The following is a 14,002-nucleotide window of genomic DNA, read 5'->3' as shown; positions in this document are numbered from 1 at the left end:
AGTGGTTCTCCAATTTCTCTCCACTTGCTAAAATTGCAAAGTCTCCATTATAGCATAGAAGAGAGCGTTAAAGTCGGGGATGGAAGAGGATGAAAATGGGAAGTTTACTTATAGAGAGAAGTGAGAAATGCCCTGTGTGCACACACAGGTGTCGGACCATAGAATACAATTAAATAATGCCTATAGAAAAGAGCTATGCATGTGTGCCTCAGTGGCCTAATGGATAAGGCACAGGCTTCCTAAGCCAGGGATTGTGGGTTCGAGTCCCATCTGAGGTGATAACAAAAATCCTCCCTCTTTCTTTTCCAGAAAATTAGGTAGATTTATTACATGCTTCCTCTCAGAAGTTTATGAGGGATTAGGTACTTTGAAACGGTCCCATTTTACTTGTGTACACTTCACAGTCATGTTAGTGTTCTGAAACTGCAAAGTAGATTTTTAAATGCCTATTTTTGTGAGATGCATTTTCGACCGGCCAGAACATATTCCTTTGGAAAAAATGATTTGAATTGGATTGGTGTGAATCTTGTTTCTAGAGGTGGTGACAGGCTTTCAGCTACTTGAATAGGTCAAGCCAGGATTCATAACACTTATACAACCTATGTGAGTGTGAAAAATTAGCATATGCAGGAAGGAGCAATTTGTACTACTTTCAAAACAGTTTCACTCCACGTCTGGAAACGTCCAGAGCTATGTAGAGCACACAAATGAGCTTTAAACTCATGAGGAAAGAGGTTTGTATACAAAAAGGAAAACAAAAGCATATCGTACTCATAAAATTCTCAATATATAGATTCCAAAAAAGTGCTTCCAGCGAAAAGAGCTGAAAGAACACTATGGTATGTAAACCTGAATACCTTTCAATAATATGTTCTCCAACCATGCATACCACCTACATGATAAAAATCACCTATGGTGAACGGATGACCGCGTGGCCTAATGGATAAGGCGTCTGACTTTGGATCCGAAGATTGAGGGTTCGAGTCCCTTCGTGGTCATTTTTGGCCAATGGTCACACAATCTGCTTTACATTCAGAGTCGAAAAAGTATTTTCCAATACTCTTGTAGTCCTCACTTTCTCATTACTAATCATTAATAAAGTGGAGTACATACTGTAAACTCATTCAGGTTGCATCTTCAGTCTAACTACTTGTGCATTTTAGTGGCATTAAAAAGTGCTTCTATGCCGACGCACTGAATATGTAATAGGTTTGCAGAATTTTGACGTGACAGAATGGGTTTTAGCTTAAGTGTGTGTAGAAGAACTGCAAGGTGTGTGCCTATGTGTGCATAGAGTGCTACATGTGTAAAATCTGTATGATTTGGGCAGTTAAAGTGCTGATTTTGCCTCCGAGTAAGAAAAGTACTACACAAAATGTATAAAGGATCGGCACATTGGCTGCCTTTGCTGATGCCCCCGTTGCCTAATTTGTAGTGCAATGGTTAAGTTGCAGAGTGTGGTTGAACTTGGTTAGGAGACTTGGTGCCTCTTTCCGTGTCCTGCTGATGATAAGGATGGCTTGATACCATTTTCTAAGCCGAGTATATTGAGAAAAGAAGTAAGTGAAGAAGAAGTGTGGAGTCGAAAGTGGTTCTCCAATTTCTCTCCACTTGCTAAAATTGCAAAGTCTCCATTATAGCATAGAAGAGAGCGTTAAAGTCGGGGATGGAAGAGGATGAAAATGGGAAGTTTACTTATAGAGAGAAGTGAGAAATGCCCTGTGTGCACACACCGGTGTCTGACCATAGAATACATTTAAATAATGCCTCTAGAAAAGAAATATGCATGTGTGCCTCAGTGGCAAATTGGATAAGGCACTGACCTCCTAAGCCAGGGATTGTGGGTTCGAGTCCCATCTGAGGTGATAACAAAAATCCTCCCTCTTTCTTTTCCAGAAAATTAGGTAGATTTATTACATGCTTCCTCTCAGAAGTTTATGAGGGATTAGGTACTTTGAAATGGTCCCATTTTACTTGTGTACACTTCACAGTCATGGTAGTGTTCTGAAACTGCAAAGTAGATTTTTAAATGCCTATTTTTGTGAGATGCATTTTCGACCGGCCAGAACATATTCCTTTGGAAAAAATGATTTGAATTGGATTGGTGTGAATCTTGTTTCTAGAGGTGGTGACAGGCTTTCAGCTACTTGAATAGGTCAAGCCAAGATTCATAACACTTATACAACCTATGTGAGTGTGAAAAATTAGCATATGCTGGAAGGAGCAATTTGTACTACTTTCAAAACAGTTTCACTCCACGTCTGGAAACGTCCAGAGCTATGTAGAGCACACAAATGAGCTTTAAACTCATGAGGAAAGAGGTTTGTATACAAAAAGGAAAACAAAAGCATATCGTACTCATAAAATTCTCAACATATAGATTCCAAAAAAGTGCTTCCAGCGAAAAGAGCTGAAAGAACACTATGGGATGTAAACCTGAATACCTTTCAATAATATGTTCTCCAACCATGCATACCACCTACATGATAAAAATCACCTCTGGTGAACGGATGACCGCGTGGCCTAATGGATAAGGCGTCTGACTTCGGATCCGAAGATTGAGGATTCGAGTCCCTTCGTGGTCGTTTTTGGCCAATGGTCACACAATCTGCTTTACATTCAGAGTCAAAAAAGTCTTTTCCGAAACTCTTGTAGTCCTCACTTTCTCATTACTAATCATTAATAAAGTGGAGTACATACTGTAAACTCATTCAGGTTGCATCTTCAGTCTAACTACTTGTGCATTTTAGTGGCATTAAAAAGTGCTTCTATGCCAATGTACTGAATATGTAATAGGTTTGCAGAATTTTGACGTGACAGAATGGGTTTTAGCTTAAGTGTGTGTAGAAGAACTGCAAGGTGTGTGCCTATGTGTGCATAGAGTGCTACATTTGTAAAATCTGTATGATTTGGGCAGTTAAAGTGCTGATTTTGCCTCCGAGTAAGAAAAGTACTACACAAAATGTATAAAGGATCGGCACATTGGCTGCCTTTGCTGATGCCCCCGTTGCCTAATTTGTAGTGCAATGGTTAAGTTGCAGAGTGTGGTTGAACTTGGTTAGGAGACTTAGTGCCTCTTTCCGTGTCCTACTGATGATAAGGATGGCTTGATACCATTTTCTAAGCCCAGTATATTGAGAAAAGTGGTTCTCCAATTTCTCTCCACTTGCTAAAATTGCAAAGTCTCCATTATAGCATAGAAGAGAGCGTTAAAGTCGGGGATGGAAGAGGATAAAAATGGGAAGTTTACTTATAGAGAGAAGTGAGAAATGCCCTGTGTGCACACACCGGTGTCTGACCATAGAATACATTTAAATAATGCCTCTAGAAAAGAGCTATGCATGTGTGCCTCAGTGGCCTAATGGATGAGGCACCGGCCTCCTAAGCCAAGGATTGTGGGTTTGAGTCCCATCTGAGGTGATAACAAAAATCCTCCCTCTTTCTTTTCCAGAAAATTAGGTAGATTTATTACATGCTTCCTCTCAGAAGTTTATGAGGGATTAGGTACTTTGAAACGGTCCCATTTTACTTGTGTACACTTCACAGTCATGTTAGTGTTCTGAAACTGTAAAGTAGATTTTTAAATGCCTATTTTTGTGAGATGCATTTTCGACCGGCCAGAACATATTCCTTTGGAAAAAATGATTTGAATTGGATTGGTGTGAATCTTGTTACTAGAGGTGGTGAAAGGCTTTCAGCTACTTGAATAGGTCAAGCCAGGATTCATAAAACTTATACAACCTATGTGAGTGTGAAAAATTAGCATACGCAGGAAGGAGCAATTTGTACTACTTTCAAAACAGTTTCACTCCACGTCTGGAAACGTTTAGAGCTATCTAGAGCATACAAATGAGCTTTAAACTCATGAGGAAAGAGGTTTGTATGCAAAAAGGAAAACAAAAGCATATCGTACTCATAAAATTCTCAATATATAGATTCCAAAAAAGTGCTTCCAGCTAAAAGAGCTGAAAGAACACTATTAGATGTAAACCTGAATACTTTTCAATAATATGTTCTCCATCCATGCATACCACCTACATGATAAAAATCATCTCAGGTGAACTGATGACTGCGTGGCCTAATGGATAAGGCGTCTGACTTCGGATCAGAAGATTGAGGGTTCGAGTCCCTTCGTGGTTGTTTTTGGCCAATGGTCACACAATCTGCTTTACATTCAGAGTGGAAAAAGTATTTTCCAATACTCTTGTAGTCCTCACTTTCTCATTACTAATCATCAATAAAGTGGAGTACATACTGTAAACTCATTCAGGTTGCATCTTCAGTCTAACTACTTGTGCATTTTAGTGGCATTAAAAAGTGCTTCTATACCGACGCACTGAATATGTAATAGGTTTGCAGAATTTTGACGTGACAGAATGGGTTTTTAGCTTAAGTGTGTGTAGAAGAACTGCAAGGTGTGTGCCTATGTGTGCATAGAGTGCTACATGTGTAAAATCTGTATGATTTGGGCAGTTAAAGTGCTGATTTTGCCTCCGAGTAAGAAAAGTACTACACAAAATGTATAAAGGATCGGCACATTGGCTGCCTTTGCTGATGCCCCCGTTGCCTAATTTGTAGTGCATTGGTTAAGTTGCAGAGTGTGGTTGAACTTGGTTAGGAGACTTGGTGCCTCTTTCCGTGTCCTGCTGATGATAAGGATGGCTTGATACCATTTCCTAAGCCCAGTATATTGAGAAAAGAAGTAAGTGAAGAAGAAGTGTGGAGTCGAAAGTGGTTCTCCAATTTCTCTCCACTTGCTAAAATTGCAAAGTCTCCATTATAGCATAGAAGAGAGCGTTAAATTCGGGGATGGAAGAGGATGAAAATGGGAAGTTTACTTATAGAAAGAAGTGAGAAATGCCCTGTGTGCACACACCGGTGTCTGACCATAGAATACATTTAAATAATGCCTCTAGAAAAGAGCTATGCATGTGTGCCTCAGTGGCCTAATGGATAAGGCACTGGCCTGCTAAGCCAGGGATTGTGGGTTTGAGTCCCATCTGAGGTGATAACAAAAAGCCTCCCTCTTTCTTTTCCAGAATATTAGGTAGATTTATTACATGCTTCCTCTCAGAAGTTTATGAGGGATTAGGTACTTTGAAACGGTCCCATTTTACTTGTGTACACTTCACAGTCATGTTAGTGTTCTGAAACTGCAAAGTATATTTTTAAATGCCTATTTTTGTGAGATGCATTTTCGACCGGCCAGAACATATTCCTTTGGAAAAAATGATTTGAATTGGATTGGTGTGAATCTTGTTTCTAGAGGTGGTGACAGGCTTTCAGCTACTTGAATAGGTCAAGCCAGGATTCATAAAACTTATACAACCTATGTGAGTGTGAAATATTAGCGTATGCAGGAAGGAGCAATTTGTACTACTTTCTAAACAGTTTCACTCCACGTCTGGAAACGTCCAGAGCTATGTAGAGCATACAAATGAGCTTTAAACTCATGAGGAAAGAGGTTTGTATGCAAAAAGGAAAACAAAAGCATATCGTACTCATAAAATTCTCAATATATAGATTCCAAAAAAGTGCTTCCAGCGAAAAGAGCTGAAAGAACACTATGGGATGTAAACCTGAATACCTTTCAATAATATGTTCTCCATCCATGCATACCACCTACATGATAAAAATCATCTCAGGTGACCGGGTGACTGCGTGGCCTAATCGATAAGGCGTCTGACTTCGGATCAGAAGATTGAGGGTTTGAGTCCCTTCGTGGTTGTTTTTGGCCAATGGTCACACAATCTGCTTTACATTCAGAGTGGAAAAAGTATTTTCCAATACTCTTGTAGTCCTCACTTTCTCATTACTAATCATTAATAAAGTGGAGTACATACTGTAAACTCATTCAGGTTGCATCTTCAGTCTAACTATATGTGCATTTTAGTGGCATTAAAAAGTGCTTCTATGCCGACGCACTGAATATGTAATAGGTTTGCAGAATTTTGAAGTGACAGAATGGGTTTTTAGCTTAAGTGTGTGTAGAAGAACTGCAAGGTGTGTGCCTATGTGTGCATAGAGTGCTACATGTGTAAAATCTGTATGATTTGGGCAGTTAAAGTGCTGATTTTGCCTCCGAGTAAGAAAAGTACTACACAAAATGTATAAAGGATCGGCACATTGGCTGCCTTTGCTGATGCCCCCGTTGCCTAATTTGTGGTGCAATGGTTAAGTTGCAAAGTGTGGTTGAACTTGGTTAGGAGACTTGGTGCCTCTTTCCGTGTCCTGCTGATGATAAGGATGGCTTGATACCATTTTCTAAGCCCAGTATATTGAGAAAAGAAGTAAGTGAAGAAGAAGTGTGGAGTCGAAAGTGGTTCTCCAATTTCTCTCCACTTGCTAAAATTGCAAAGTCTCCATTATAGCATAGAAGAGAGCGTTAAAGTCGGGGATGGAAGAGGATGAAAATGGGAAGTTTACTTATAGAGAGAAGTGGGAAATGCCCTGTGTGCACACACCGGTGTCTGACCATAGAATACATTTAAATAATGCCTCTAGAAAACACCTATGCATGTGTGCCTCAGTGCCTAATGGATGAGGCATTGGCCTCCTAAGCCAGGGATTGTGGGTTCGAGTCCCATCTGAGGTGATAACCAAAAACCTCCCTCTCTCTTTTCCAGAAAATTAGGTAGATTTATTAAATGCTTCCTCTCAGAAGTTTATGAGGGATTAGGTACTTTGAAACGGTCCCATTTTACTTGTGTACACTTCACAGTCATGTTAGTGTTCTGAAACTGCAAAGTATATTTTTAAATGCCTATTTTTGTGAGATGCATTTTCGACCGGCCAGAACATATTCCTTTGGAAAAAATGATTTGAATTGGATTGGTGTGAATCTTGTTCTAGAGGTGGTGACAGGCTTTCAGCTACTTGAATAGGTCAAGCCAGGATTCATAAAACTTATACAACCTATGATAGTGTGAAAAATTAGCATATGCAGGAAGGAGCAATTTGTCCTACTTTCAAAACAGTTTCACTCCACGTCTGGAAACGTCCAGAGCTATGTAGACCATACAAATGAGCTTTAAACTCATGAGGAAAGAGGTTTGTATGCAAAAAGGAAAACAAAAGCATATCGTACTCATAAAATACTCACTATATAGATTCCAAAAAAGTGCTTCCAGCGAAAAGAGCTGAAAGAACACTATGGGATGTAAACCTGAATACCTTTCAATAATATGTTCTCCATCCGTGCATACCACCTACATGATAAAAATCATCTCAGGTGAACGGATGACCACGTGGCCTAAGGGATAAGGCGTCTGACTTTGGATCAGAAGATTGAGGGTTCGAGTCCCTTCGTAGTTGTTTTTGTCCAATGGTCACACAATCTGCTTTACATTCAGAGTGGAAAAAGTTTTTTCCAATACTCTTGTAGTCCTCACTTTCTCATTACTAATCATTAATAAAGTGGAGTACATACTGTAAACTCATTCAGGTTGCATCTTCAGTCTAACTACTTGTGCATTTTAGTGGCATTAAAAAGTGTTTCTATGCCGACGCACTGAATATGTAATAGGTTTGCAGAATTTTGACGTGACAGAATGGGTTTTAGCTTAAGTGTGTGTAGAAGAAGTGCAAGGTGTGTGCCTATGTGTGCATAGAGTGCTACATGTGTAAAATCTGTATGATTTGGGCAGTTAAAGTGCTGATTTTGCCTCCGAGTAAGAAAAGTACTACACAAAATGTATAAAGGATCGGCACATTGGCTGCCTTTGCTGATGCCCCCGTTGCCTAATTTGTAGTGCAATGGTTAAGTTGCAGAGTGTGGTTGAACTTGGTTAGGAGACTTGGTGCCTCTTTCCGTGTCCTGCTGATGATAAGGATGGCTTGATACCATTTTCTAAGCCGAGTATATTGAGAAAAGAAGTAAGTGAAGAAGAAGTGTGGAGTCGAAAGTGGTTCTCCAATTTCTCTCCACTAGCTAAAATTGCAAAGTCTCCATTATAGCATAGAAGAGAGCGTTAAAGTCGGGGATGGAAGAGGATGAAAATGGGAAGTTTACTTATAGAGAGAAGTGAGAAATGCCCTGTGTGCACACACCGGTGTCTGACCATAGAATACATTTAAATAATGCCTCTAGAAAAGAGATATGCATGTGTGCCTCAGTGGCAAATTGGATAAGGCACTGACCTCCTAAGCCAGGGATTGTGGGTTCGAGTCCCATCTGAGGTGATAACAAAAATCCACCCTCTTTCTTTTGCAGAAAATTAGGTAGATTTATTACATGCTTCCTCTCAGAAGTTTATGAGGGATTAGGTACTTTGAAACGGTCCCATTTTACTTGTGTACACTTCACAGTCATGGTAGTGTTCTGAAACTGCAAAGTAGATTTTTAAATGCCTATTTTTGTGAGATGCATTTTCGACCGGCCAGAACATATTCCTTTGGAAAAAATGATTTGAATTGGATTGGTGTGAATCTTGTTTCTAGAGGTGGTGACAGGCTTTCAGCTACTTGAATAGGTCAAGCCAGGATTCATAAAACTTATACAACCTATGTGAGTGTGAAACATTAGCGTATGCAGGAAGGAGCAATTTGTACTACTTTCAAAACAGTTTCACTCCACGTCTGGAAACGTCCAGAGCTATGTAGAGCATACAAATGAGCTTTAAACTCATGAGGAAAGAGGTTTGTATGCAAAAAGGAAAACAAAAGCATATCGTACTCATAAAATTCTCAATATATAGATTCCAAAAAAGTGCTTCCAGCGAAAAGAGCTGAAAGAACACTATGGGATGTAAACCTGAATACCTTTCAATAATATGTTCTCCATCCATGCATACCACCTACATGATAAAAATCATCTCAGGGGAACAGATGACCACGTGGCCTAATGGATAAGGCGTCTGACTTCGGATCAGAAAATTGAGGGTGCGAGTCCCTTCGTGGTTGTTTTCGGCCAATGGTCACACAATCTGCTTCACATTCAGAGTGGAAAAAGTATTTTCCAATACTCTTGTAGTCCTCACTTTCTCATTACTAATCAATAATAAAGTGGAGTACATACTGTAAACTCATTCAGGTTGCATCTTCAGTCTAACTACTTGTGCATTTTAGTGGCATTAAAAAGTGCTTCTATGCCGACGCACTGAATATGTAATAGGTATGCAGAATTTTGATGTGACAGAATGGGTTTTTAGCTTAAGTGTGTAGAAGAACTGCAAGGTGTGTGCCTATGTGTGCATAGAGTGCTACATGTGTAAAATCTGTATGATTTGGGCAGTTAAAGTGCTGGTTTTGCCTCCGAGTAAGAAAAGTACTACACAAAATGTATAAAGGATCGGCACATTGGCTGCCTTTGCTGATGCCCCCGTTGCCTAATTTGTAGTGCAATGGTTAAGTTGCAGAGTGTGGTTGAACTTGGTTAGGAGACTTGGTGCCTCTTTCCGTGTCCTGCTGATGATAAGGATGGCTTGATAACATTTTCTAAGCCCAGTATATTGAGAAAAGAAGTAAGTGAAGAAGAAGTGTGGAGTCGAAAGTGGTTCTCCAATTTCTCTCCACTTGCTAAAATTGCAAAGTCTCCATTATAGCATAGAAGAGAGCGTTAAAGTCGGGGATGGAAGAGGATGAAAATGGGAAGTTTACTTATAGAGAGAAGTGAGAAATGCCCTGTGTGCACACACAGGTGTCGGACCATAGAATACAATTAAATAATGCCTATAGAAAAGAGCTATGCATGTGTGCCTCAGTGGCCTAATGGATAAGGCACAGGCTTCCTAAGCCAGGGATTGTGGGTTCGAGTCCCATCTGAGGTGATAACAAAAATCCTCCCTCTTTCTTTTCCAGAAAATTAGGTAGATTTATTACATGCTTCCTCTCAGAAGTTTATGAGGGATTAGGTACTTTGAAACGGTCCCATTTTACTTGTGTACACTTCACAGTCATGTTAGTGTTCTGAAACTGCAAAGTAGATTTTTAAATGCCTATTTTTGTGAGATGCATTTTCGACCGGCCAGAACATATTCCTTTGGCAAAAATGATTTGAATTGGATTGGTGTGAATCTTGTTTCTAGAGGTGGTGACAGGCTTTCAGCTACTTGAATAGGTCAAGCCAGGATTCATAACACTTATACAACCTATGTGAGTGTGAAAAATTAGCATATGCAGGAAGGAGCAATTTGTACTACTTTCAAAACAGTTTCACTCCACGTCTGGAAACGTCCAGAGCTATGTAGAGCACACAAATGAGCTTTAAACTCATGAGTAAAGAGGTTTGTATACAAAAAGGAAAACAAAAGCATATCGTACTCATAAAATTCTCAATATATAGATTCCAAAAAAGTGCTTCCAGCGAAAAGAGCTGAAAGAACACTATGGTATGTAAACCTGAATACCTTTCAATAATATGTTCTCCAACCATGCATACCACCTACATGATAAAAATCACCTCTGGTGAACGGATGACCGCGTGGCCTAATGGATAAGGCGTCTGACTTTGGATCCGAAGATTGAGGGTTCGAGTCCCTTCGTGGTCATTTTTGGCCAATGGTCACACAATCTGCTTTACATTCAGAGTCGAAAAAGTATTTTCCAATACTCTTGTAGTCCTCACTTTCTCATTACTAATCATTAATAAAGTGGAGTACATACTGTAAACTCATTCAGGTTGCATCTTCAGTCTAACTACTTGTGCATTTTAGTGGCATTAAAAAGTGCTTCTATGCCGACGCACTGAATATGTAATAGGTTTGCAGAATTTTGACGTGACAGAATGGGTTTTAGCTTAAGTGTGTGTAGAAGAACTGCAAGGTGTGTGCCTATGTGTGCATAGAGTGCTACATGTGTAAAATCTGTATGATTTGGGCAGTTCAAGTGCTGATTTTGCCTCCGAGTAAGAAAAGTACTACACAAAATGTATAAAGGATCGGCACATTGGCTGCCTTTGCTGATGCCCCCGTTGCCTAATTTGTAGTACAATGGTTAAGTTGCAGAGTGTGGTTGAACTTGGTTAGGAGACTTGGTGCCTCTTTCCGTGTCCTGCTGATGATAAGGATGGCTTGATACCATTTTCTAAGCCGAGTATATTGAGAAAAGAAGTAAGTGAAGAAGAAGTGTGGAGTCGAAAGTGGTTCTCCAATTTCTCTCCACTTGCTAAAATTGCAAAGTCTCCATTATAGCATAGAAGAGAGCGTTAAAGTCGGGGATGGAAGAGGATGAAAATGGGAAGTTTACTTATAGAGAGAAGTGAGAAATGCCCTGTGTGCACACACCGGTGTCTGACCATAGAATACATTTAAATAATGCCTCTAGAAAAGAGATATGCATGTGTGCCTCAGTGGCAAATTGGATAAGGCACTGACCTCCTAAGCCAGGGATTGTGGGTTCGAGTCCCATCTGAGGTGATAACAAAAATCCTCCCTCTTTCTTTTCCAGAAAATTAGGTAGATTTATTACATGCTTCCTCTCAGAAGTTTATGAGGGATTAGGTACTTTGAAACGGTCCCATTTTACTTGTGTACACTTCACAGTCATGGTAGTGTTCTGAAACTGCAAAGTAGATTTTTAAATGCCTATTTTTGTGAGATGCATTTTCGACCGGCCAGAACATATTCCTTTGGAAAAAATGATTTGAATTGGATTGGTGTGAATCTTGTTTCTAGAGGTGGTGACAGGCTTTCAGCTACTTGAATAGGTCAAGCCAAGATTCATAACACTTATACAACCTATGTGAGTGTGAAAAATTAGCATATGCAGGAAGGAGCAATTTGTACTACTTTCAAAACAGTTTCACTCCACGTCTGGAAACGTCCAGAGCTATGTAGAGCACACAAATGAGCTTTAAACTCATGAGGAAAGAGGTTTGTATACAAAAAGGAAAACAAAAGCATATCGTACTCATAAAATTCTCAACATATAGATTCCAAAAAAGTGCTTCCAGCGAAAAGAGCTGAAAGAACACTATGGGATGTAAACCTGAATACCTTTCAATAATATGTTCTCCAACCATGCATACCACCTACATGATAAAAATCACCTCTGGTGAACGGATGACCGCGTGGCCTAATGGATAAGGCGTCTGACTTCGGATCCGAAGATTGAGGATTCGAGTCCCTTCGTGGTCGTTTTTGGCCAATGGTCACACAATCTGCTTTACATTCAGAGTCGAAAAAGTCTTTTCCAATACTCTTGTAGTCCTCACTTTCTCATTACTAATCATTAATAAAGTGGAGTACATACTGTAAACTCATTCAGGTTGCATCTTCAGTCTAACTACTTGTGCATTTTAGTGGCATTAAAAAGTGATTCTATGCCAATGCACTGAATATGTAATAGGTTTGCAGAATTTTGACGTGACAGAATGGGTTTTAGCTTAAGTGTGTGTAGAAGAACTGCAAGGTGTGTGCCTATGTGTGCATAGAGTGCTACATGTGTAAAATCTGTATGATTTGGGCAGTTAAAGTGCTGATTTTTCCTCCAAGTAAGAAAAGTACTACACAAAATGTATAAAGGATCGGCACATTGGCTGCCTTTGCTGATGCCCCCGTTGCCTAATTTGTAGTGCAATGGTTAAGTTGCAGAGTGTGGTTGAACTTGGTTAGGAGACTTAGTGCCTCTTTCCGTGTCCTACTGATGATAAGGATGGCTTGATATCATTTTCTAAGCCCAGTATATTGAGAAAAGTGGTTCTCCAATTTCTCTCCACTTGCTAAAATTGCAAAGTCTCCATTATAGCATAGAAGAGAGCGTTAAAGTCGGGGATGGAAGAGGATAAAAATGGGAAGTTTACTTATAGAGAGAAGTGAGAAATGCCCTGTGTGCACACACCGGTGTCTGACCATAGAATACATTTAAATAATGCCTCTAGAAAAGAGCTATGCATGTGTGCCTCAGTGGCCTAATGGATGAGGCACCGGCCTCCTAAGCCAAGGATTGTGGGTTTGAGTCCCATCTGAGGTGATAACAAAAATCCTCCCTCTTTCTTTTCCAGAAAATTAGGTAGATTTATTACATGCTTCCTCTCAGAAGTTTATGAGGGATTAGGTACTTTGAAACGGTCCCATTTTACTTGTGTACACTTCACAGTCATGTTAGTGTTCTGAAACTGCAAAGTATATTTTTAAATGCCTATTTTTGTGAGATGCATTTTCGACCGGCCAGAACATATTCCTTTGGAAAAAATGATTTGAATTGGATTGGTGTGAATCTTGTTTCTAGAGGTGGTGACAGGCTTTCAGCTACTTGAATAGGTCAAGCCAGGATTCATAAAACTTATACAACCTATGTGAGTGTGAAATATTAGCGTATGCAGGAAGGAGCAATTTGTACTACTTTCTAAACAGTTTCACTCCACGTCTGGAAACGTCCAGAGCTATGTAGAGCATACAAATGAGCTTTAAACTCATGAGGAAAGAGATTTGTATGCAAAAAGGAAAACAAAAGCATATCGTACTCATAAAATTCTCAATATATAGATTCCAAAAAAGTGCTTCCAGCGAAAAGAGCTGAAAGAACACTATGGGATGTAAACCTGAATACCTTTCAATAATATGTTCTCCATCCATGCATACCACCTACATGATAAAAATCATCTCAGGTGAACGGATGACTGCGTGGCCTAATCGATAAGGCTTCTGACTTCGGATCAGAAGATTGAGGGTTCGAGTCCCTTCGTGGTTGTTTTTGGCCAATGGTCACACAATCTGCTTTACATTCAGAGTGGAAAAAGTATTTTCCAATACTCTTGTAGTCCTCACTTTCTCATTACTAATCATTAATAAAGTGGAGTACATACTGTAAACTCATTCAGGTTGCATCTTCAGTCTAACTACTTGTGCATTTTAGTGGCATTAAAAAGTGCTTCTATGCCGACGCACTGAATATGTAATAGGTTTGCAGAATTTTGAAGTGACAGAATGGGTTTTAAGCTTAAGTGTGTGTAGAAGAACTGCAAGGTATGTGCCTATGTGTGCATAGAGTGCTACATGTGTAAAATGTGTATGATTTGGGCAGTTAAAGTGCTGATTTTGCCTCCGAGTAAGAAAAGTACTAC

The 14,002-nt window shown here is 39.7% G+C and overlaps 1 non-coding gene across 1 annotated transcript; it reads left to right on the top strand.

Annotated features, from left to right (window-relative positions):
- Positions 1-4,067: 4,067 nt before the first annotated feature.
- On the top strand, positions 4,068-4,140 carry TRNAR-UCG (transfer RNA arginine (anticodon UCG)). Its single transcript has one exon. It is a non-coding gene; the product is annotated as a tRNA-Arg (tRNA).
- The last annotated feature ends 9,862 nt before the right edge of the window (positions 4,141-14,002 follow it).

This window comes from Triturus cristatus, chromosome 4_1 (assembly GCF_964204655.1).
Source record: "Triturus cristatus chromosome 4_1, aTriCri1.1, whole genome shotgun sequence".
Taxonomy (NCBI): domain Eukaryota; kingdom Metazoa; phylum Chordata; class Amphibia; order Caudata; family Salamandridae; genus Triturus; species Triturus cristatus.
This window is presented reverse-complemented; position numbering and strand designations above follow the sequence as displayed.